Source organism: Panthera onca, chromosome A2 (genome assembly GCF_046562875.1).
Source record: "Panthera onca isolate mPanOnc1 chromosome A2, mPanOnc1 haplotype 2, whole genome shotgun sequence".
In the NCBI taxonomy this organism is placed as follows: Eukaryota; Metazoa; Chordata; class Mammalia; order Carnivora; family Felidae; genus Panthera; species Panthera onca.
Window position 1 is genome coordinate 143,927,826 of NC_138340.1, and position 25,734 is coordinate 143,953,559.

Consider the following 25,734-nt stretch of genomic DNA (forward strand, 5'->3'; position numbering starts at 1 on the left):
AAATCATGTAAGCTATCCTTAGTGCAGCCACTGATCTTTCTCGAAAAAAGAAAGAGGAGCAATACTAAAGGACAGTACCAACAACAACAAACTCCTGCAAGAAAAATCCCTTAGACCTGGCTGCAAGATAACATGGTCTCATTTCGTTTTTGAAGGAATATGTGCTACACTAAGAAACAGCAGCCTGTTGATTAAATCTAGAGCCATTCAAATCCCTCCAAGCCTGTGAACGTATCATAGAATAAAAAACATCCTGATGTTCATAGGTCAGCCCATCTGCGGTAGATTTGCCAACATGGGAGAGGGGGAGGGGCAGATACACACTTGAGATAATCCCTTTAAAACATACCAGGGCTTCTACAGCAAGCTGTCCTTCGCCTTCAAAGGTGCCCACGGGGAAAATAACAATCCATGAATACAAATCATAATTTTGAATCATAATTTTAAATAAGTGAAAATGATACCATCCAACCAATTATTCCATAGCACCAGTAACTGTTAAATTATGCAGGCCTCATCAAAACAGGTGACACGCACAATGACATTTAGAATAATGTTATTGCTCTTGATCTTGTTTTGCCATTTGTGAGACTCCACAAATAATGCAACCTACCATGGGTTACCACTTTGTCAAATTGGAATATTGCGTTTAAGTCCGTGGGCTTTGTGATATAGACTCTTTTTTAACGTTTATTTATTTTTGGGACAGAGAGAGACAGAGCATGAACTGGGGAGGGGCAGAGAGAGAGGGAGACACAGAATCGGAAGCAGGCTCCAGGCTCTGAGCCATCAGCCCAGAGCCTGACGCGGGGCTCGAACCCACGGACCGTGAGATCGTGACCTGAGCTGAAGTCGGACGCTTAACCGACTGAGCCACCCAGGCGCCCCAATGATATAGACTCTTAATAGATAAACTGATTCTGAAAAAGGCACCTGAGTGGCTCAGTCAGTTAAGCGTCCGACTTCGGCTCAGGTCATGATCCCACGATTCATGGGTTCAAGCCCCAAGCTGGGCTCTGAACTGACGGCTCAGAGCCTGGAGCCTGCTTCCGATTCTGTGTCTCCCTCTCTCTCTCCTCCTCCCCCACTCGTGTGCATGTGCAAGCTCTCTCAAAAATAATTAAATATTTTAAAAGAAAAGAAAAGGGAACCAAAACAAATTCTAGAACATTTAAGGTATATTAAAATAAAAATATTTGGCATTCAAATAGACCTACCACAAAACCTGTGTATTTGCATATTCGTTTTGAAAGGGAATGAACTCCAGAGCCAGATGAACTGGGTTTGAACTTTGGTTCTGCTAAGCTTCATGACCCTGAGCAGTTTAACTTCTCTGTGACTCAGTTAACTTATTAGTAAAATGGAAATAGAAATAGTACCTATCTCACAGGCTTGTAAGGCAAATTAAATGAGTTAACATGAGTAAAATACTTAACGGCAACGTCTGGTGCAGGGGAAGTAAGTACTACATAGGAGTCAGTTGTCATTATGTCTACGGTACTAGAGGTGAGGGGTCCAGGAGGGCGCTATTTTAGCATGAAAAACACAAGTAAGCCCCTTGGCTTGGTACTTCTGGATGCTTGGGCCCCCAAATCCAACCTGGTGATCTGAACCAATGAATAAGCCCTTCTATTAGCAATGTAAGGAAGCACTCATGAGTTCTCTTTTGTCCAGATCCCTTCAATTCCTGAACATCCAAGCGATGGGAAAGACCATGATCTGGATCAGCAAACCTTAATCAACTAAGAGATGCCATGACGAGACCCTCCATGATTACCACATTGCAGAAAATTGTGATGCTACTGTATCTACGCATAATAACACTTATAAAGCAGTTTTGCCAAGTCAGAAAGCACTTCCTGATCCAATCATTATTATGAACGTTTGTTATCCCTAAACTATAGGGCTACAGACCTAGAAGAATATCAAGTTGACCTTGCATCAGCTATATCCTAGAAATAGTCTCTCTCTTTTTTTTTTTTAACTAAATATCCTCAATATGCATATTCTTACTTACAACTTGGCTTTGGTAATTTTTTTTTCCAGTTCATTGTGTCCTCTTTTTCTGCTTCTTACCCAGCCCCTCAGAGGGTTCTTCTCAGCTCACCACACAGGTTGACTACCCTCTGAACGTAGAACCCCAAAGTCAAATATCCAGACCTGGCAAGCACTGAACTAGGAGTTCCCAACATTTTCGCCTCCTTTTATTTTCTTTCCCCAAAAGAAATGTTTTAGGAGACTTTATCTACTGAAATGCGATCACTGGCTCTCCATGCACTTGTTGAAGGATCTCTGAGTTGTTTCCAATGTTTAGCTATTACAAATAAAGCTGTTATGAACATTTGTGAACAGCTTTTTGTGTGAACATAAGTTTTCATTTCTCTGGGATAAATGTTCAAGAGTGCAATTGCGTGGGTATATGGTAGATGCGTGTTTCATCTTATAAGAAATTTCCAAACTGTCTTCCGGGGTGGCTGTACCATTTTACATTCCCACACACAACATATGAGTGATCCATTTGCTCCACACCCTCACCAGCATTTGGTGGCGTCGTCATTTTTCATTATAGCCAATTCTGATAGGCATATACCTCATTGTGGTTTGAATTTGCATATCTCCAGTGACTAGTGATGTTGAACATGCTGTCATGTGCTTATGTGCCATCTGTATATCCTCTTCGGTGAAATGTCTGTCCATGTCTTTTGCCCATTTTCTAATTGCACTGTTCGGTTTTTACTATTGGGTCTCGACAATTCTTTATCTATTCTAGATGCTAATAGTCTTCTATCAAATATTTGGTTGCAAATATTGTCTCTCAGTCTGTAGCTTATCTTTTCAACTTCTTCACATAGTCTTTCACAAAGCAAGCGTGTTTCATTTAGTGAGGTCCAATTTGTCAAGTTTTCTTTCCATGATTCATGCCTTATGCGTCAAGCTTGACAACCCTGCAGCAGGAGTCGGGACACTAGGACTAAGGTGACCGCCAGCTCACCCGGGTTTATCCAGGTCTTTCTTGGGTTTAGCACCAAATGTCCCACATCCTAGGAAACCCCTCGGTCTTGGACAAACTGGGACAGTTGGTCCCTCAAACAAGAGCCGATGGAGTCCTGCCCCTCTTTTGCACCGACACAGCCTCAGCTGAGAGTGGAGGGACCAGTGCCAGAGAGACACCCATCCTGGGCCTGAGAATCAAGACATGATATCATTGACGCATGAGTAGCTGTGATGTCACAAGGTTCTGAAGGGCACACATGATAACCTTGCCATTTCCTCTCTCACGACGATGGGCAAGATTTTTCAGAAAAGGCAGGCTGGCAGGGAAAGAGAGGTCCCCTTACCTTGCACGGCCATCCCACTGTCCTCCCCTCACTTTGGAGCCTGTACTTGAGGTGGCTCCCACCCACATCCTTCTGGTTCATCCCGTTCAACACTTTGGGCCAAGGATGCCCAGTCCTGGGCACACTAGATTTCCCCCGAAAAGCACTTCAAAAATGCGGATGACTGAGCCCCATCCCAGACCAGTTAAATGTGCTTCTCTCCAAGTGCGAGTGGGGCTCAGTGAATATTAGCCACAAAAACTCCCGAAGTGATTCCAGTGTGCAGCTGGGGTGAGACCCTTTGCTGCAGGCTCCAGGGGTGTGAACTGCTTGTGGACATGGATGAGAGCACCCACAGCACCCAGCACAGTGCCTGCATATAGCAGGCATCCAATATACATTCGGTAAGTTTTTTAAATGAGCAAATAATATAGAAGTGATCAAAGACTGGGCCCAAATATCATTTACTTTGTCTCTCCTGCTTGTAACTGAAGGACCAAATGAGGTGCAAGATAAACTGTAGGATAAGCCTCCCTAAAACTAGACTGTCTCCAAGCCTTTCCCAATCTCCCAAAAAGTTGAAAAGTCAAGAAATCCCTGACTGCCTCAATGGGCATTTTTACAGATGGATAATTAGGCTGTGTCAGTGTCACCAGGAAGTTGTTAGAAATGAAGATTTTCAGGCCCCATCTCAGAGTAACAGAAACACAATGTGCTTTTTAACAAGACCCCAGGTCATTCGCCGCAGCTCCTTAAAGTCTGAGAAGCACCCACCAGGCTGAGAAGTCCCTGTGGGAGAGAACCAGCTGGCTGCACTCCAGCCGCTGGGAGAGCATATGAAGGGAAGAGACCCTCAGGAGAGGTTGAGGGAAGGGGTGGAGCCACACCCGGAGGCCAAATCTCAGAGCTTTTTGACTTTTACAAAACCCCCAAAGCATCTAAGGACTTGAATCCTTAACTCACCAAGTCTAAACCTTGAGCAGGTAAACTGACACAGCAGAGAACTATCTGTACATACTGAACAGTGTACTTGTTTATGGGTCGGAGTGAATTTAGGGCTGTGATCAGTTACTAAGTACCATCCTGAGATGGATCAAAGAATGTGGCCCTGTCCATGAATTACCCTGCTGAGAGAGAGGCAAGCTCTTTAAGGTTTGCTCAGGGAGGCAGGGTGGGTGGGCCTCCTCACTCCCTCCCCCACGTGGCCAGAGTTTTATAATTCCCACGTGACGTCCACTGTGCTGGGCAATCCCCCCCCCCAAACACACACACACACTCACCAAGATCCCTTAGAAACCCTCTCTAATAATTCCCCAACTAGAAGTTGGTCAGCCTACGGGCATCCTACCAGCGTTTTACGGTGGGAAGCCATTATTTTCATCATTTGCTTCATCCTGAAAGCAGCCCGCTGTGGGGTTTGCAGATGGAAAGAGGTGCCTGTCTTTTCTTTTGTGTAGCAGGAGGACTTACACCTGTGAGGACATAATTTTTTTTTTTTTTGCAAATTCTAGATAACTTTGTGCAATTTCCCCCAGATTCTAGTATCACCTCTGTGTCCTTCCCTGCGGAGACGATAGCTGAAGCTCACAGAGAACAGCCCCCAAATCAGGGTGAACATCAAGGGAAAAGCTAAAGCCTCAATTCCAGGCGAAGCACCTCTCTGCCTACAGTGTCACCTGACCGTAGCTACACACACACAGAAGCACAGAATGGGTGCTCTCGGCCAGAGATTGTGTTGAAATAATTATGCTCTGCCCTCGATGAAATTGCTTAAACTGCTTTCTGCTTTACAACATCATACACAGAAAACAATTTTCATGCCCGCACCGTGGCCTGAGGCAGATTTTGCATTCTGCATCAGGAGGAAATTGATTAATGTGAATGTTTTAGCTGTGGTTGTTGTTTGTGTATAAACTTTTGTTAAAACAAGTACGGCAGAATAAATGACCTTTATGTAGACACCTATTAAGGCGCTAAAAGGCTTGGCTACATTCATCTGAGACGCGTACACATAACGAGTGGAACAATGAGGGGATCAGCAGCTGCAAGGGGTTGAATTGAATTCTTCAACAATAGAAAAGTTTTTCAGACCCAAATACCAGCAATCAAAGAGAATTTTTGCAGATAATCCGAGAGAAAGAAAATAATAAAATAAAAAAAAAAAATGCTAGCCAACTTTGCACCAGTTAGCATAAGGTTGCCATCTGAAACATGTCAGCTTAAGAGCAGACCGAACCACCATTCTTTTGCCCAACTGCAGTATTCAGAACTGTTTCCCCAAATAATCCCAGATGGCGTGCCACAAAATTTCAATTCATTTTAAAAGCTTTCTTTGCTGTTATTATGTGATTGAAAGTGCAAAAGCAAGTTGCCATTCTCATGGCACTATTTGCATTGGCTATTATCCCCTAAAATCCCCTTTAAACAGCTACATTGTCAGCCCATAGGCCTCATTTAGAACTACAAAAAAGCCCAGATTAATTCGATCAAAGAAAGAGCCAAGTACAAAATGCACTTTTCAAACTGTATCAGAGTGGGTTCGCTTTACAGATCGCTTCGGGGCAAGAACCGCAGGGGAAAGAAAGCCCTGAAAATAAAGCTTGGTTACGAAGCGAAATAACTAGGTTTGGCTCCTTCTCTGATTTACTGGAGCACCTCAAGGCGAAATCGCCAATTAAAAATTCTTAGAGGGAAAGATATTTAAATATAAATGCTGAAACAGACCCCCACAAACCGCAGCATCACATTCGTACCCCTGGCTTTCGGCCACCATTCTTCGGAGGCAGTTCGAAGCCTTGCCTGGGTAACCCGGTTAGTAGGAGGCTTTTCTGAAGTCGCAGACACCACATTCAGCCAAAGGACTTTGCACTGGCAAACATTTATGTCCGACTCTTCTCACCCCATCCCCAGAGGAAATGTTTTAAGTTACCACAAGAAAAGAAAATGCTGGAAAACAAAGGGGGAAAAAAACCGGTGATGACAACATTTCTTTTCACAAAACAAAACCTGCTCAAGATTCCGGTCGAATTCCGGGATCGGAAGCTGGCTGCAAGCGCCCTTCCACAGGCAGGCTGACGGGGCTGTCTCACCTGGGGGTCTGGAGGTGGGGGAGAAAGCTGGGGTGAGCCAAGCTGGAGTTTGGGTCTCTTAGGGACGCTCCATTAGTTTCCTAGGCGGGGTGAGCGGCGTCCGTTTTCCACTGCAGATGGTGCAGCCGGCCAGCTCCCTCCCTCTCGGCCCGAAGCTGTTCCTTCCCCTCAGCGGCGGCTTTTGTGCGCTGAGAACATTTTACTGGGGAGGGAAGGGCTGCACAGAGGTAGGGCTACAGGACGCGGGCAGCGAGACGTGCCGGTGCCTCTTCTGGGACGGAGCAGAGCCGGGAGAGCGCTGCAAACGCAGGCAGCTGCAATAAATATCAAAGTCGTTTGCAGGAGGGAGGAACCAGGGAGGATTTCAGCCGGTTGTGTCGGTTCAAGCTTTTGCTCCGGGAGGGACAAACTCAAAAGTCCTGAGTTGTCTGCTGTTTCCCCAAACCCACCCTGGAAACAAAAGAACATCGTGCTGCTGTAATCACATCTCATAAAATGTTTAGGAAGGGCACGCTTACCAAGAGGCTCCAACCATAAAACAGCAGTCCTGAACTTCCTGGTCGCATGCTCAGCTAGAAATGCACAGGGCTATTAAGTTACTCAGTTTGCTCAGAGGTGTTCACCACCCCCAGCAACCAAATCCTCATCCTCCTGAAAATTATCTGGAGGAAACAAATATGGATAGAAAACTGCAAATTTGGATGTTATTCCTCCTCCCATCCCTGAAATCAGGCAAACAGAGAAAGAAGTAAATGGTGAGTACATATACAGGAAAGAGAATATAGAATCGAGTTGTTTTCTGTGAAGGAAAACCTTCTATTTTCCTCCCAAATCTTCAAAACAAATTATTCAAACTCATTCCCTGGTGGGGAATGAGCTCCCTGGTGGGGAATTTAACTACAGCAATACAGTACCAAAAAAAAAAAAAAAAAAACAGTTCTGGATTTTTGAGATCTGGATAAACTTTCTGAAACTCTGCAACCTAAACTTAACAGAGGAAGGACCACTGTATCTATTTGATTCGTGATGAGACAAATTGAATGAATCACTCTGAAAAAATACACCCACAGTAATTTCTTTCTGGTAAATTTCAGTAGCCTGTTAACTAGTTGGAATAGGAATGTTTCTGTGACTTTTTGTAGGTCTCGCTGCCCTAAATGAATACACAATTACTTCCCTTGGTGGTAAAGATGTGTTTGATAATGAGTCAAGAATTGTCCAAGCAAAATAAGAAAGGAAGATCAGCACCTCCCAGATTACCACCACTGCCAGTGTTCAGAGACCCAAGGTGATCCCATCAGGACTCACAAGGACATTGTTTAAGGTAAATCCCTTGAGGCCATTTTTTTAGGAGGCCAGGAGAATAAAGGAACAGGTGTCAGGGTATATTGTAAAAGCTTCCACTCTCTGTTGGGAGATCTAATTCTGGTCCTGGCTCTGCCTCTGACTAACGAAATGACCTTAGCTTAGTTGCTTTCCCTCTCTAGATCTTACTTTTCTCATCCATAAAATAAGGCTAAACTAGATGATTTCCAAGGGCCATCCCAGAAATAATATCAAAGAGTGATGAGAGCATTCCTATGGAAAACACAGACAACACTAATTACAATGGGTCTAAAATGAGTTTCTCATGTTATGTGCTATCTAGGTAACAGAATAGCTTCACTGGCATAGGTTGGGGCTTGAAAGATTTCGTCTTAGCCTCCTAAAGGCTCTGGTCATCCCTAGGCTATGCATAAGAATTAACTTCAGGGAGGTCCATTTGAAATTAGTCACAGAGCTTCTGGCAGTTGCCTGCACAACTGATCCCCAGTTTGAATTGTCCATAGGGAAGCCTATTTGACCTATCTGGCCATGGGGCCCAAGCTGTTAGTCCTCTAGAAACAGTTTCTAGGTTTTCTTCAGTCAAATGAAAAACAGGATGCCACTTAAAAAAAATTACTGAGGCGCCTGGGCAGATCAGTCGGTTAAGCCTCTGAGTCTCAATCTCAGCTCAGGTCTTGATCTCAGGGTTGTGAGTTCAAGCCTGGCACTGGGCTCCGTGCTGGGCATGAAGCCTACTTAAAAAAAGGGGGGGGGGGGTGGACGCCTGGGTAGCTCTTCATTTCAGCCTAAGTTGTGGTCTCGCAGTTGTGGGATTGAGTCCGCATTGGCCTTCACGCTGAGCATGGTGCCTGCTTGGGATTCTCTCTCTCTCTCTCTCTCTCTCTCTCTCTCTCTCTCTCTCTCTCCGCCTCCCCCACTCATGTTGTCTCTGTCTCTCTCAAATTAAATAAATAAACTTAAAACATTTAAAAAAATTTTAATGTTTACTTATTATTGAGAGACAGAGAAAGAGCATGAGCAGGGGAGGGGCAGAGAGAGAGGGAGACACAGAACCTGAAGCGGACTCCAGGCTCCGAGCTGTCAGCACAGAGCCCGACGCGGGGCTCAAACTCACAAACCACGAGATCATGACGCAAGCCAAAGTCGGACGCTTAACCAACTGAGCCACCCAGGGACCCCAAAACATTAAAAAAAAAAAAAAAAAGAGTGAGGGGCGCCTGGGTGGCTCAGTCGGTTGAGCAGCCGACTTCGGCTCAGGCCATGATCTCATGGCTTGTGGGTTCGAGCCCCGTGTCGGGCTCTGTGCTGACAGCTCGGAGCCCGGAGTCCGCTTCAGATTCTGTGTCTCCCTCTCTCTCTCTGCACCTCTCCCACTCACACTCTATCTCTCTCTCAAAAAAAATAAACACTAAAAAAAGAATTTTTTAAATAAAATAAAACAAACAAAAAAAAAAAGAGTGAAAAAGAATAAGCTCTCCACTCCTCACACTCTAATGGAGGTCAGCAAGAGAGAGCAAATAAACAAAAATTATATCAGCATAGGGTGTGGGACAGGAACCGGGTAGGCCACACTGCGTTGATGGACTCTTCAGAAGAACTAGCCATGCACGGCTCAGGGAAGAAAACCCTCTGGGCAGAGGGAAGAGCTACAGGCAGAAAGAAAGCCAGGGTGGCTGGAATGCAGTGGTGGAGGAAGTGAGTGGTATGAGATAGTCAGGGAGAGAGGCAGGAGCCAGACCACGTACAAGATTGGATTTTATGCTAATTATAGGAGGGAGCATAATCAGAGAGTTTTAAGCAGGGTACTGACATGATCTGTGTTCCATTTTTAGAAAGTATTCCTGCTCTGTGAAGAACGGACGGAGCAAGTGTAGAAGGGAGGTTGTTTCAATAATACAAGTAAAGGTAAAAACGGCTTCAACTGGGAAGTAGTGGTGAAGTGAGCATATTCAAGACATGCCTTGGAAGACCTGTTGCCGGAGCAAATGGAGATGAGTCACGGGAGAGGTCGCTGATGGAAAGAGAGGAACAAGTGTGTTGAGCAACTGCTTGAAGGAGAAGCAAGTCTAGTGGGGTGGCAGGAATTACGAGTTCTGGTATGGCAACTTTAAGTTTGAAATGCCGTATTAAATGTGTATGTGGCCAAGATCAACTAGGCAGTTGGACACATGAGTTAGGAGGTGCAGGGAAAGGTCACGGCTGCCATGAGATCTGCAAGTCCCTGGGATAGGGTAAATGACCATCAATAGTCAATTATTCTGATTAAGACCCTTCATCTCACAGACAAATGTAGCAGAAGCTCCCCAACCCAATTTCATCTGGGATTTGTAGTTGGTTAATAAATCAAACACTCCTTTTGTGTTTTGCTTCGGCACTCTTGGTCTACCCGAATCCAGGGATTTTGGTCACTTGTTCCGGGCCCAGCTGCCGCAATCTGACAGTACCTACCTTTGTGCCCACGCCCCACTTCTCTCACTTCCGCCTCCAGGTTTTCCTGGAGGAAAGACCTGCCCACATGTATATACATTGCCCGCATATGTGCAATTGGGAAGTGCGAGGAAATTAATGCCCAATGGGGCAAGTTTTTGACTGAGGCAAAATGGCAGCTGACAGATCAATTCTTCCTTCCATCAGACTCTATATGAACTGACCTGAAAACAAAACACAGCAAAGCAAAGCCTGTCAGAAAATGACCTCACAAGGTTGAGAAATCATTAATTTTTTTTGAAAAAAAAGATTTTAAGTAATCTTGGGGCACCTGGGTGGCTCAGTCGGTTAAGCATCTGACTTCGGCTCAGGTTGTGATCTCATGGTTCATGAGTTCAAGCCCCGCATCAGGCTCTGTGCTGCTAGCTCAGAGCCTGGAGCCTGCTCCAGACTCTGTGTCTCCCTCTCTCTCCAACCCTCCCCTGCTTGCACTCTGTCTCTCTCTCTGTCAAAAATAAATAAACATTAAAAAAAGATTTTAAGTAATCTCTACACCCAACGTGGGGTTCATACAACCCCGAGATCAAGAGTCACTCACAGTTACTTCTCACCAAGGCTGATGTAGCTCGTACCACTGCTGAATGCTCAATCTGCCAACAGCAGAGACTGAAATATTTATTAACGTACCACTATTCCTCATGGAATTACATTTACATCACCTTCTATGTTAGATGGGGAACACCACCATCCAGGGTTTACAAATGCCTATTCTATTGACATTATATCACATATAACATTGCCTTGGTCCAAGGGACCCACTTGATAAAAGAGAAAGTATAACAAGGGACACATGACTATGGACTCCACTATCTCACCATATGCCTCATCACTCTGACACATTCAGGCTAATAGATAGTGTAAAGCCATGGGGCAGAGGGCAGCGGCAGGGGTGGGAAGAAGGTTGCTGAGAACCCATCCCAGGGAATCAGGGAAAGAGGAGAGCCAGGACATCTTGTGAGCAGGAATCCCAAGTCCCCAAGCACAGGCTTCATTGTCTCTCAAATTCTCTTACAAAACACACATTCAGAGATAAAATTATTCAGAATTTCAATGAGGCACCTGGGTGGCTCAGTCATTTGAGCTTCCGACTTCAGCTCAGGTTATGGTCTCATGGTATGAGGGTTCGGGCCCCACTTAGGGCTCTGTGCTGACAGCTCAGAGCCTGGAGCCTGCTTCGGATTCTCTGTCTCCTTCTCTCTCTCTGCCCCTTCCCCACTCACGCTCGCTCTCACTCTCTCTCAAAAAATAATAAACATTAAAAAAAAAAAAAAAGAATTTCAAGACAGTAATACAGAACATTAAACCCCAGGAGTCAGCCCCCTCCTGACCTTGGGGCTCTGTATATTGGTCACATGCCCAAGAAGTCAGCCCTAGTGCCCATACATGTCTAAATGGGAGTATAAGAAAGTTAATACTCCATGGAGCAAACTTTTAACCAATGGGAGGTGGGAAGTAGCAAGTAAATTCTTCTCCCTCTTTTCACTAGACATACTGTCCTAAAAAGCAGCCATTTATATAGTGTCTCAGAAAATAGTCCCATAAGATCAAGAAATCGGTCACACTTGATTGTAAGCGTGGGCCACTTCAGCTTGGCGTTTTCATATTGGCTCTCCCTCTTTCCTTGCCTCACTCCCCTTTTCTTCATCCTGCTTGGATTGCATTCCTGATTAAAGTAATAGCACATAAGCCATTTCCACAAGCTCTGCCTTCTGGGTAACTCAGGCTAAGACAATCGGTTCACTCAAAAAGCAAGGAGGGAACATACTTTAAATATTTATTTTAATTTAAACATTCAGTTTTAATTTAAAATGTTATTTCAATTTAAAATGTTTGAGCATGCATTCGTTTGCAATTTCTCCAAAGGTTTTTGTCTCTTTAAAGACTGGAACCAGAGACTAAAGTTCTATTTTGTTTTTATTGACTAAATCACAACCACGCACATCATTTACAACTCATAGCCTCCACCATCCCTAGTTTATTTAAAGTAAAACAATAATTTAAAGACCCTGTTAAAGCAGCTTAAATGCATAATTCCTCTAAATTTTTACAGACTTTTTTTTCTGGTCTCAACAGTTGCCCCACCAAACCAAACATTATTTTAGTGAGCACCTATATTAAGTCCCTCCAAAAACATTCAGCTTGGCTTCGTAGTAACAATCGTTTTTTCCAACTACTTTTTCATAGGTTGATGTGATATTTAATTAAATTGTAATCACAAGTACATTCCGTATGAACAAATTGACATCGTTACAATTGAAAAGACGATCAAAAATACAATACATACACAGGTTTCAGGATGTACCTAAGTGATTCCTGGCAACATTCAGCTCTCCCTACAAGGACAGAAGACTGTAGTGTCCCCAGACCAATAGCATCAGTGTCGCCTGGGAACCAGTTAGAAATGCAAAATTCTCCCGGGTGCCTGGGTGGCTCATTTGGTTAAGCATCCCACTTCGGCTCAGGTCACGATCTCGAGGTTCGTGGGTTTAAGCCCCGCTTTGGGCTCAGTGCTAACAGCTCAGAGCCTGGAGCCTACTTTGGATTGTGCGCCTCCCTCTTTCTGCTCCTCCCCTGCTCTCTCTCTCTGTCTCTCAAAAATAAATAAATGTTAAAAAAAAAAAACCAAACTAAGAAATGCAAAAGTCTCAGGCCATCCCAAATCAACTGAATCAGAAACTCTGGGAGTGGAGCTCGGTAATAGTTCTGAGTACAGGCAAGTTTGAGAAGCACTGTCCTAGGGGCACCTGGGTGGCTCAGTCGGTCGACTTCGGTTCAGGTCATGATCTCACAGTTCGTGAGTTCGAGCTCTGTGCTGACAGCTCAAAGCTTGGAGCCTGCTTCGGATCCTGTGTCCACCTCTCTCTCTGTTCCTCCCCCCACTCACACTCGCTCTCTCTCTTTCAAAAATAAAAAAACATTGAGATGCACTATCCTAGAGCATATAGTAGCCAGGAGCCTTCACATGATGGACAAGTAGAGAGAGCCCTTCATTTAACAAGATAGTTAATTGGAGATCAGTTAAAGAACTTCTATTGTGTTTTAGTTAGGGTTAGGTTTGGCTTCATTATAAACAAAAGCCAAAACAACAGTGGTTTGTGTGCAGATAGTGAACACTACTGAAATATACATTTAAAAATGGTTAAGATGAGAAATGTATTTCACTTTTTGACCACAATTTTAAACTGACCAAATGCATCAATTAAAATTTTAAAAACAGTAGCTTATGCAAATTAGGAATTTATTTTTCTTCCATCTAGAAGAAATCTAATGGTAGACACTACAGGGGTACCTGGGTAGCTCAGTCAGTTGAGCATCCAACTCTTGATTTCAGCTCAGATCATGATCCCAGGACGGTGGGATTGAGTCCCGTGCTGGGCTCCACAATGAGCATGGAGCCTGCTTAAGATTACCTCTCTCCCCCTCTATCCCTCTCTTTTATGCTCTCTCTCTCTACAAAAAAAAAAAAAAAAAAAAAAAAAAAAAAAGTAGACAATCCATTACATACATGACACTCCAGTAAGTAACAAAAGACCCAGGGTGCTTTCCAGCTCACTCTCCACCATCCCTAGTGTGGGGCCCTCCTCCTCATGGTCTAAGAGGGCTGCTAGAGCTTTAGCCACTGAATAGCTTTTCCAGGCAGCAGAATAGAACAAAGGAAAAGACAGGGTTACTTCTTCCCTTTAAAAAGAGCCTTCGGGGTGGCTGGGTGGCTCAGTGGCTCAGTCAGTTAAGTGTCCGACTTTGGCTCTGGTCATGATCTCATGGTACATGGGTTCAAGCCCTGCATTGGGCTCTGTGCTGACAGCTCAGAGCCTGAAGCCTGCTTCAGATTCTGTGTCTCCATCTCTCTGCCCCTCTTCCACTCGACTCTCTTTCTCAAAAACAAAAACAAAATTAAAAAGAAAGAGTTTTCACAGCAATCCCAAACAGTACTTTATTTCAACATTTCCTTACGTAGTAGTCACATGGTCTTGCATAGCTGCAACGGACCTTAGCAAATGTCTTTGAGCTTGAGGCACAACATGCCCACTTCGATACTGAGGTGCTATTGCTAAGGGAGAAGAAGAGAATAAATATTGGAAGACAATCAGCAGACTCTACCACATATTGTAACTGTAAAATCATGCCAGCCATGTAAAATCACCCAGAAAAAAATTTACATGCCATGTAAAATCACCCAGAGCTCAAATGAAGAAATCTCTCATAGGGGGCGCCTGGGTGGCTCAGTCGGTTGAGAGTCCGACTTTGGCTCAGGTCACGATCTCACGGTCTGTGAGTTCGAGCCCCGCATCGGGCTCTGGGCTGATGGCTCAGAGCCTGGAGCCTGCTTCCGATCCTGTGTCTCCCTCTCTCTCTGCCCCTCCCCCATTCATACTCTGTCTCTCTCTGTCTCAAAAATGAATAAACATTAAAAAAAAAATTAAAAAAAAAAAGAAATCTCTCATATAAACATTTCTAGACATTGCTGTAGTAAAAATACACATGAATTCAGCTCTCTTTTGAGAAGTAAGAATTCCCATTTTTCATGAGATTTTAAAAGGGAAGAGGGTGGAAGAAAAACGCCTTCACCAAGGCGTATTACAATCCAACCGCTGTGCCTTTGTATCTGTGCTCTCATTGATTGTCCACCAGCCGGTGTGGCAGGAAGTCTCACTTTCTGTAACAAAATGGGCTAGATTTGATGCAGTTAAAAAGAAAACTCGCTGGCCACTTGTTGGCCAGGAGATAGGGAAGTGAAGGAATCATACAAGAGTTTCTATAGGTTTTGACCTATTGAAGGGACATGACCACACCCAGCTTCTAGCAGGTGACCAGTTGCCCCGGAGATCAGTTACTAATGGCCCAAGTAAGAAAGAAGCTCCTTGACACCAGGTGTCTCCCTGCGTGGTAATTAGCAGCTGGCCCACATCCTCACACAGCCAAGGAGCCCGATAAATATTTAAATTGAATTGTTTGTGATTGTAAGTTTAAAAATCCCCCCCCAAATCTCTCATGTGAGCTTCAATCATCTTTCTAGAACTACTGTTGTCTCAAAAGAATTAGCTGCTGCAGGCATTTATTCTTAGAATTCATCCAGGTAATAAAAAGTAAGAAATTGCTGAAAATTAGGTTCTGCCCCACTCTGTCCACACTGCCTGCCGCCCCTGGGGCAGGGTGTCGGGGTTGGGGGGGAGGGGGGCTCCCCAGGACAGCATGGGTACCAGCCCTCTAGTGGAGGAAGCATTTACTTTGATTTTCAGGCTGCAGTACAATTGGATGTGTCAAAATTCTGCCTGCCCTTTTACGAGGCAGTAATAACAGATGTTGCTATGGGAATTACATTTTTCCAATGATTAGATTATATAGCGAGCTAATCACTTTTGCTTTTATGAAGAATAAAATGCACCACCACACAGCTGGAGTTGTTATTAGCAATTGTCAACTAAATAATTTAAGCGGTGCTGTTTATGTAAGTCCCTAATTACTGCTGGGATTTGTACAGTGAGATAGAATTAATGATCTTTTCTGTCATATCTCTTCTGTAATGTGATGACTTTTGTGAGCTTCCTCCTCCTAATTGCATAAAACAAGGAAAGCACCCTGTTAAGGAAAAATAGGTACCTAAATAATGATGAGTCAAAACCCACCTAATTAAGACATGTGTGCCATAGCTGAGCCCAGAGCAGCTCAGGGGCACATTTCTAATCATTGCAGATGTCTCAAAACCAAACTGTGCATTCATATACCAAGGGAAAGGCCAGCATTATCCATTCAAACATCTTCACCTATATATTTCTCGGCCTCTAGAGTCAGGATTTTATCATCTTTATCAATGGGATGCTGGACTTGGATAACTTTATACCACCTTTGGAAATAAACCTTATTATGTGGGTTCTCATCCCATCTCACAACTCCCCAGGCCATTTCTGGGTTCACAAACCCTTTAAAGTTTTTTTTTAATGGCCCTTGGACCATTACAGAATTTTGATATTTCTTATGATTTCATAGAGGTATTAGCTGGCCTGGACTCTGACCTAAGGCAGTTAATGCAAGCGGTGACAGGGTACAGAGAGAAGTGTGACGGTCTAAAGGCTCAGGACCATGGCTCACACAGGATGTCTAGGTTCATCAGCCTGCTGGGTGTACCAGAACAAGGCCAGAAAGACATCATTTCAGAGAAGAAGGGCAGAACTCACCTGCACAAAGGAGGATGGAGACAGGGAAAATGTACTTTTCCATCCACTTAAGAGACTTCAAAGGGCTCAGCCTGGCTTGAAGACAATACCAGGTTACCAAGAAGAGTGGCCTCTTAGTCGGGGCTAAGATCTGGAAAGGGGAGAGAACAACGTGGCTGGAAGGAGCTATTAAATGTATTATACTTTAGCCTATGGTTTCCTTAAATGTGTATTTTGTGTCCTAAAATCCTCTTGCATCATAATAAAAGTGAGTATAGACAAGTTTTGACAGTCTATTGATTGGGCAATTCTTACCCTGGTACCAACTGTGATGTGTGTGTGTGTGTGTGTGTGTGTGTGTGTGTGTGTGTGTGTTCACTTCCTTCAAAACTGTTCAACATCTATCTTTTAAGTCTTCACTGAAAACTCTTTATGAATTCTTCATCTCACCACAGGGGAGTCTGTGGTTCTAGGTGAGGGAAGAGACACATCAATACGGCTTGTAGAACACACTGAGTCACAAGTGACTGGTACCACCAGACAGAAACCCTGCATTGGGTATATGAAGTTGAAGCTCAAGGAAGGGTCCAGAACTAGAACACGGGGTTAGGGGTCACATGGTGGTGGCAATTAAAGCTAGGAAACTGGGTGGTTCCCCAAGAGAGTTGTGAAGTAATGAGAGAAGTTCAAATACAGAACTCAAGTCAACAGCAACATTTTCTAGTGAGTGGGGAAGACAACTAAGTCATAGAGGTAAGAAGAGAGGAAGTCATAGGAGAAAGAAGACAGAGGTGTTGCCACCTAGGAGAGAAGTTTTGGGAAGGGATGGTTCACAGTGTCAGAGACTGTGGCCACACTATGACCATAGTGCGGTCAGAGGCCACAATGGTCAAGCAGACCAAGGAGCCTAAAAGAGAGGCATCTCTGCTTGAAGGTGCAGGACAGGTAACTCCTAGAGAAGAAATTGTGGTCACATCCCATAGAACCACTGGGAAAACTTTGCAGGAGGAGTTTACATAAAGATTTCACAAGGAAACCCCACATGGGCAAGCCTTCACTGTGGGGGAAGGGGTGGGTAGAAGGCAAGGGTAACCCACATTATCACCCATATGAATTTCTCATTAATTTGGGGACCATGTTGGGGCTCACAATTATGAGGCTCCAGCTCCAGACTTTGGATCTGCCAGGGACCAGGCATCACCACAGCCTCAGGCCTTCCAAGTATAGCTGGTGCTGCACACCTTCCCATCATCATCCCCATCAGGTGTACCGATTTCCTCAGGCCGCCATAACAGAGAACCACAAACTAGGTAGCCTAAAACAACATAAATGTAGTCTCTCTCAATTCTGGAGCCTACAAGTCCCAAATCAAGGTGTCAACAGTGCCATACTCCCTCTTCCTGCCTTCTGGTGGCTCCTGGCAATCCATGCTGTTCCCTGGCTTCCAGCCGTATCACTCCATACTCTGCCTCCGATTTCACATGGCCTTCTTCCCTGTGTCTGTGTGTCTCCTCTTATAAGGACAAAAGTCATTGGGTTAGGGTCCACTTGAACCCAGAATGACCTCATCTTAAATAATTATATCTGCAAAGACCCTATTTCCAACTAAGGTCACATTCTGAGGTTCCAAGTAGATGTGAATTTGAGAGACACTATTCAGCCCATCACACTGAATATATAAGCACCTCCCTAGGAAAACCAGGCATTGCTTAAAGAGTAGGACAGGCTGCCAAGTTGTTTCTCTCCCCTCCCTCCACCTCTTCAATCTCTCTTTTCTCTCAGCAGTGTCCCCCAGAGGAGTGGACAGAGGCATTTTGTCAGCCAGGCTATCTATCTTTAACGGTTTGTCATGAGAAGTGTGCTGGCCCATTGTGCACCCAAATCGGAAGCCTGGGAACCAGAGCTCCTGAACCCACTTCTGAATGACCCAGTTACGTGGCTTACACATACCCCTCAGCCCCTGCTCATTCTCAGACTGTGCTCATGAGTTTGGCACAGAGCCCGGCTGCACTTCAGCTCCTGACCTTTGGCTCTGCCATGGATGCAAAATTTACCTCAGTGCCCTGAGATGTGTCTTCATGGGTCAGTTCTTTCCAAACAGCCATTTGGACATGGCCCAGGGTTACCACAGTCACTCACTGTCCTTTAAGGCCTCATTCACCCTGGGACCAGAACGTGCACCTCTGCTCATCTTCCTATCCACTCACCCAGGACTTTAAAACCCTGTCCTTTATACGTGGATAAATGGATCTTTTCCAGGCTGCACTGATGATACAAGTAGTATAGAGAACTACCCTTTAAAGAAGGCATGTGGAGGGCGTCTGGCTGGCTCAGTTGAAGGAGCTTGTGACTCTTGATCTCGGGGTTGTGAGTTCAAGCCCCATGTTGGGTGCAGCAATTACTTAAAAATAATTTTAAAGATCCTTAAAAAATAGATTCAAAAAAGAAGGCACATGGGATGGCACGCTTCCTTTAAAATGGTCTGGCTAGGGGCACCTGGGTGGCTCAGTCAGTTGAGCATCTGACCTCAGCTCAGGTCATGATCTCGCAATTCATGGGTTCGAGCCCCACATTGGGTTCTGTGCTGACAGCTCAGGGCCTGGAACTTGCTTCGGATTCTGTGTCTCCCTCTCTGTGTCTGTCTCTCTGCCCCTCCCTCGCTTGTGCTCTGTCTCTCTGTCTCTCTCTCTCAAAAATAAATAAAAACATTTAAAAAATAAATAAAAAATAAAATAAAACAAAATAAAATGGTCTGTCTAGTCCAGAGCTAAATGCTCTGATGGAGATCAGGACACTGTATTGGGGGGGGGGGGGGGGGGCGGTTAATGAAGTTTTAATTTTGGAATAATTTTAGATTTATAGAAAATTTTCAAAGATAATACAGAGAGTTTCCATATACCTCAAACTTGTTTTCCCTGTGATGAACATCTTACATTAGTATGGCACATTTGTCTCAATTAATACACAATATCAATATATTATTATCAACCAAAGTCCACACTTTATTCATATTTTCTTAATTTTTAACTAAGGTCATTTTTCCATCGCAGGATCCCATCCTAGATACCATGTTACATTTAGTCCTCATGTCTCTTTACACTTCTCCTGGCTGCGACACCTGGGACTCTATCCTTTAAGGTGGTTTCTCCACCTCAGACTCAAAGTTCATGCATCTCCACCCTACTTAGACCCCCGGAAGCCATGAATATGGGGACAAAGTTCACAAAGGCAGACGTGAGTCACTCGAGGTTAACACACGGAGCTTAATCCAATCTATACTTAATCCAATCTATGTCTATTAGAGTGAAATAACCCTTAGAGTGGTGTCAGAAACAGTACTTGAGGAGTCATGGCTTTGGAAGTTATTCTCTGTGATCTCCTTATTTGCCACAAATAAAGTTTCATTTGTGTGACAACTCCAAAAAAAGAAAAAGAGAAAGAAAGAAAGAAAGAAAGAAAGAAAGAAAGAAAGAAAGAAGAAGGGAGAGAGAGAGGAAGGAAGGAAGGGAGAGAGTAAGGGAGGGTACTTGGTTTGTACAGCACAAGACTAACAGGAGACAGATCAATAATAAAGCCACATGTCTGTGAAGGAGGTGTCAGAACGTATGTTCTACTCTATAAGTGGGGACTGGAGGGAGGACGAATAGCCTGAGGGCCCAGAGCAAGGCCAGCCAGGGGAGCGGGGGACAGGCACTGCTAGTTCACATCCCCCATGGAGATTAGGGACACAGGCAGCCCTAAGATTCTTCATCCTCCAAACAGATGAGCAAACTGCACAGTGGGCCACAGGGATGTATCAAGCTCACAGAGCCCCTCCCCTGTCCCATCAGGGCCAGAGACTCCCAAGGACACTTGTTCTCTTGAACCAGAAGTGCCTCCCATGTGGGGACACCATCAGTAGCAGGGGGCATGAACCCTATTCCATTCTGTTTCCATCAACACATTCTCCATCCATAGGGATCAGAAATGCCATCTCTCTCCCTGTCTGGGGCCACGTCAGCCTCACCCAGTGAACATTCTGCTGTTTGTAGTTGGGTAGGAGGAGAGGAAGGAGGCCCAATACATGGGAAAGAAAGGGCAACCACTCTAAGGCCTGGAGAAGGAGCTGGGGGGAGGGGAGCAAACAGCCAACAGGAGGTATTTTCTAATCTCTTCTCCATGTCCTCTAATTATTCCTCACCCATTTTTGCCTCCTTGATCCTCCTAGCATGCTTTTAGTAACTTTATTGAGATATAATTCACATACCAAACAATTCACCCACTTAAAGTGTACAATTCAATGGTGGTTAGGGCTTTTAGCATATGCAGAAAGCTATTCAACCATCACCACTAATTCCAGAACATTTTCATCACCCCCCAAATCAACCCTTTGCTCACTAGCGGTCACTTCCCTTCTTCCCTTCCTACTCCCCAGCCGCTGGCAACCACTAATCTGTTTTCTGTCTCTATGGATTTACCTGTTCTGGACATTTCATATAAATAGAATCATACACTATGTGGCCTTCTGTGTTTGGATTCTTCCAGTGAGCATAATGTTTTCCAGGTTCTTCCACATTGTGGCATGTATCAGTACTTCATTCCTTTTTATGGTTGAATAATATTCCATTGTATAGAGAAATCGCATTTTGTTTACCCATTTGTCAGTTGGTGGACCTTTGTGATATTTCCACTTTCTGGCTATTATATGTGTTAATAGGCATTAGTGTAAAAGTTTTTGTATGGAAGTGTGTTTTCAATTCTCTTGGATGTGTATTTAGCTGTGCAACTGCTGGGTCCTGTGGTGACTCTATGTTTAACTTTTCGGGGTGATGCCAGTGACTATACCAATTATTTCACCAGAACAGAAAGTGAATTTCTCCGGGATTTAAGCCAGTGTTCTTTCGGGTTTTGATATATGTACAACTAAACCTAATTATAACTGGTACCCTTGGCCATTAAGTCTCTAGTGGGTACATATCTATGAGTAAATGAGTACATATATATGCTTTTATTGCCAGCGTGTGGCTTGTCTGCCCAATAAGACTGGAAGCAATTTGAGGATGGGGATCGTGTTCTTATCTTTCTCCATCAATCACAGAACCCAATATTGTGCCATGCCCCAAACAGAATTAATTTAAATACTTCTGGATGTATGCATGGATGTGGGGGCTCACAACTAGGTCTAAAGAACAGATAGAAGAGAGAATCACCAGCCTTTCCCCTCTATGAAGTCATGAGAATTTCCTTTCTCCACCACCAGTCACTGAGCTGTACCTTCTAGTCTATTTTTAATTACAGGAAGCTTTATGTTTTCTGTTGAAATTTATTCGGAGAGACACTAGGTGTTGCTGGTTTCCCATGAAAAAGAATATCACTAGGAATTATCCAGTAGTCCTGGAAGGCTTTATTACCAAGAAGTTAGAGTTTGGATTTTCCATTTTTGCTTTTGCTAAAATTATTTTCAGATAAAATACTTACCAAATATATACTGTGGTCGGCAGAATACTGTCCCCCCACAGATGTTCATGTTCTAATTTCCAGAGCCTGTTATGTTACATGGCAAAGGGGAATTAAAATAGGGAGACCATCCTGGTTATTCCAATGGGCCTAATGCAATCACAAGACCAATCAAGAGTAGAAGAGGCAGAAGAGACTATGGGAGAAAGGCACAGAGAAATGTAACATCACTGGCTTTGAAGATGGAAAAAGGGGACCATGAGAAAAGGGATACAGGCAGGCTCTAGAAGCTGGAAGAGGCAAGGAAACAGATTCTCCCTTGAGCCTCCAGAATGGGACGGAGGCCTGTGGACACCTTGATTTTACTTCAGGGAGACACCTCTCAGACTTGTGACCTCCAGAACTGGTAAATAATAATTTGTGTTATTTTGAAGTCACTAAGTTTGCGGTAATTTGTTATGGCAACAGTAGCAAATCAGTACTTATATTAATATTTTCCCCCACTTCATCCTTTTGAGAATATGACTATATTTCTTAGGGAGACAGTGGGATGGGGGAGCCAGGCTGGGGGGTGGGTGACACTTCACCCACATGTAGTTAATTTATCATTGCATTGTGTTATCTAGTGTAAAAAATGTCAGACATTAATATTAACTGCAATTTATAGTACTTTATACTTTTCCAAGAACTTGCAACGCATTGTTTGGTTTGATCATTAGAATAACTGAAAAACTATGTAAATGCATTGCTTCTTCTCTAACAGATTAAAAACAGTGAGTTGCAAAGGCCCCAGGGTCCCAAAGACAGGTGACCACAGAATCGGCATGCTGTTTTTATCTCTTTCAGAAGTCAGCCTTTCCTAGCTTACTCTTTCAAAGAATTTGAGTCCCAGGGTGCTAGAAAGACAATGGGCTTTACTCTAAATACTAACCTCCAAAATATTTTGAGAGTGGACAGCACACCCCCGGTTAATAAAAAAAATATATGTGTAATCTACATTTGAAAAGTAATGTTTGTAGGGGCATCTGGGTGGCTCAGTCAGTTAAGCAGCCGACTTTGGCTCAGGTCATGATCCCACTATTCATGGGTTTGAGTCCTGTGTTGGGCTCTTGTGCTGACAGCTCAGAGCCTGGAGCCTGCTTCAGATTCTGTGTCTCCCTCTCTCTCTGCCCTTCCCCTGCTTGCACTTTGAATCTGTCTTTCTCTCAAAAATAAATAAACTTTAAAAAAATGTTTTTAATAAAAAGTAGTATTTGTATAGGGGCTCCTGGGTGGCTCAGTCGGTTGAAAGTCTGACTTCAGCTCAGGTCATGATCTCAGGGTGTGTGAGTTGGAGCCCCGCATAACGCTCTCTCTGCTGTCAACGTGGAGCCCACTTTAGATCCTCTGTCTCCTTCTCTCTCTGACCCTCCCCCACTCATCCTCGCTCTCTCTCATTCTCTCTCAAAAACAAATAAAACATTTTTAAAAAGTAACATTTGTATGAAGTGGTGTCAGTCTTCAGAGTCATACTCTCAAACATGAAAGGGAACATTTGGTCCCTTGTCCAGAGCCTATAGGGACAGACAAATGTACAGGGAACCAGAGAAGGTCTACCTGCTAAAGTGAAAAGACAGAGGGGCGCCTGGGTGGCTCAGTCGGTTGAGCGGTTGAGCATCCGGCTTCGGCTCAGGTCATGATCTCACCGTTTGTGAGTTCAAGCCCCACGTCAGGACTTGTGTTGACAGCTCAGAGCCTAGAGCCTGCTTCGGATTCTGTGTCCCCCTCTCTCTCTGCCCCACCCCTGCTTGTGCTCTGTCTCTGTCTTTCAAAAATGAATAAACATAAAAAAATTTTTTAAGTGAAAAGACAGAGTTTGCCACGTTAGGTGGGTCATTAGCCTCTTGGTGGCTTTTGCTTTTTGGGGCTCCCTGCACTGTGGGTTGTCAGAACCTTCGACATTTGGGTTATCCAGGAGATCAGGGTCCCAGGAAAAACAGGCCGTCACTACCCAAACTCACATAAAACTGAGTTGTAACACACGAGCCCATTTCATGATTTTCGGGGTGAAAGGGCTCCGTTGCGGGGCTAGAATGAGGCTTCTAAGAAATTAGAAGACAGTCACTTGCCAGTGCAGAGAGGGTGACCCTTCTCCCCTGCCTCCAGAAACACAGCCCCCTAAATCTCTCAGCGAGCCACACATTTCCAGTATTTCCCCGTTGCCCTCTGCTGGGACACAGAACAGATAGAGACCGGGCCACACGTGTTTAAATCCTGAGTCTGTCATTACTAGCCCTGGGCCTTTGGCAATTCATTTTATTTTGCCAAGCCTCCATGCCCTCATTTGCAAAATAGATATGCTTCACAAGATTGTGGTGATAATTAAGTAAAGTAATGTAGGAAAATGCTAGCAGTCTGCTTCATAGCAGGCACTCCACAAAAGGCCATTGTTATTTCTTTTTGCTTACAGCAACATTTGTGGCTAAGAATCACTAGACTCAAATCCAGAGAGCTCAGTCTAACTTCCATTCTGCCACCTAAATACTCTTGGGAAAAAAGAATCTAACACGGTTTAGAACCTACTTTGTTTTGGGTACGTACTATGCTGGTTCGTTACTTCCTTAATTTTTCTCTAAGATGAGGAAAAAACCCTGAAAAGGTATTATTATCCCCATGTTAAGAAAATTAAGTTCAGGAAGATTAATTTATTAAGGTCACAGAACCGGCAGGAGATTGGATTGAGACTTCCACCCAGAATGTGTGAACCTAGTTCTTTGCTCCAAAACCATCAGCCTGAGGTAAGGCTGCCTAGCAAGGCCCCCGAAAACAGAGAGGAGGCAAAGGGGATTGAAGATGAGGTAAAGTGACCCATTCGTTAGGGCTCTATTTTTAATTCCCCAAGCTGTGTCCCCAGCTTTACAAGAGGCTATAGTTGGAACCCACCAGGGCAACAGCTGGTACTCAGCCCTCCTTTTGCTTTGTTAGAGTGCTTTGGGTCCTAAATATTAGCTGTCATCTAGAACCTGGGGAACAGGGAAGTTTTTAGGGCTTTTTATAAAGAACCAATGTTGCCTGTTTAATTCTACAGCATAGCAAATTTTCTTGGCTGCAATTTATAGCTGGAGATTATCTCTCCATTTGAACCAGCCCAGTTCAACCTAGAGGTCAGTCTCTCCATCCCTAGTAGTCATCTGTGGAGACAGGCCTTGACCCTCCCAAGTCCTGAGAAGACAGGAACACACCCAGATTAAATAGGCATTGGATAACCTGACCTGGTTCAGGCATCCACCATTTACATTGTCTTGGACAAATTTAACATCTCAGCCACTCTCCTGATCTGTAAAATGGAAGATAACAACACGTGTGTGGCCTAACAGGGGTGAACGGCTCGACGTGGTGCTCGCAGTTGGCGAGAGTGAGCAAACACAACCCTATAGTGGCAGCTTCTCAAGACAAGGAAGAGCCTTAGAGTACTGGGTAAGAGAGGGGGACTTACATCCAGGGCGTGATTATATGGCGATTTTTTTCCCAGAGAGGAGGTGCCCAACAAGAGGAAAAAAAGGAAAGCAGAAAGCCCTTAGAATCATCAACTTGCCTTCCTGCCCTTCTCCCTGCATCTATTCTCAGCAATCCTCCTGATTTGTGTGATAATAAATGAAAGTAAGGTTGTCTCCTTACTTTATTGACACACCTCGTGCACTGATATTCTGGAACTGAGACCAAGAGAAAACTCATTTTTCTCTGTATCTGATCTCAGTTCTTTTTCTCTTTCCCTTTCCTTAGAGTATCTAGCACCAGAAAACCAGTCAAGTAATTGGAAAACATATTTGGGAGGAAAATGTGGGAAGACAATGAACTTCTTAAGGGAAGGAAGGGAGCAAGCTTTATCCATTTCAGTTGGGAGCATTCACAGGCTTATGAATATTAATACTTTAAAAATTATTA

General features: G+C 44.2%; 1 protein-coding gene across 15 annotated transcripts in view; it reads right to left on the reverse strand.

Moving 5' to 3' along the window:
• The window catches only part of GCC1 (GRIP and coiled-coil domain containing 1), a 59,407-nt gene that overhangs the window by 19,817 nt on the left and 13,856 nt on the right, over positions 1 to 25,734 (reverse strand). The window contains exons 3-7 of one of the 15 annotated variants that reach the window (XR_013552837.1): positions 17,524 to 17,689; positions 16,396 to 16,525; positions 14,174 to 14,270; positions 10,181 to 10,383; positions 6,407 to 6,856 (exon numbers count right to left, since the gene is read on the reverse strand). The exons of 1 other annotated variant lie outside the window; for it this stretch is intronic. The gene's annotated coding sequence lies outside the window, so the exon portion shown is untranslated. 13 more of the 15 variants (XR_013552836.2, XR_009610171.3, XR_009610172.3 and 10 more) reach the window with 13 other exon arrangements.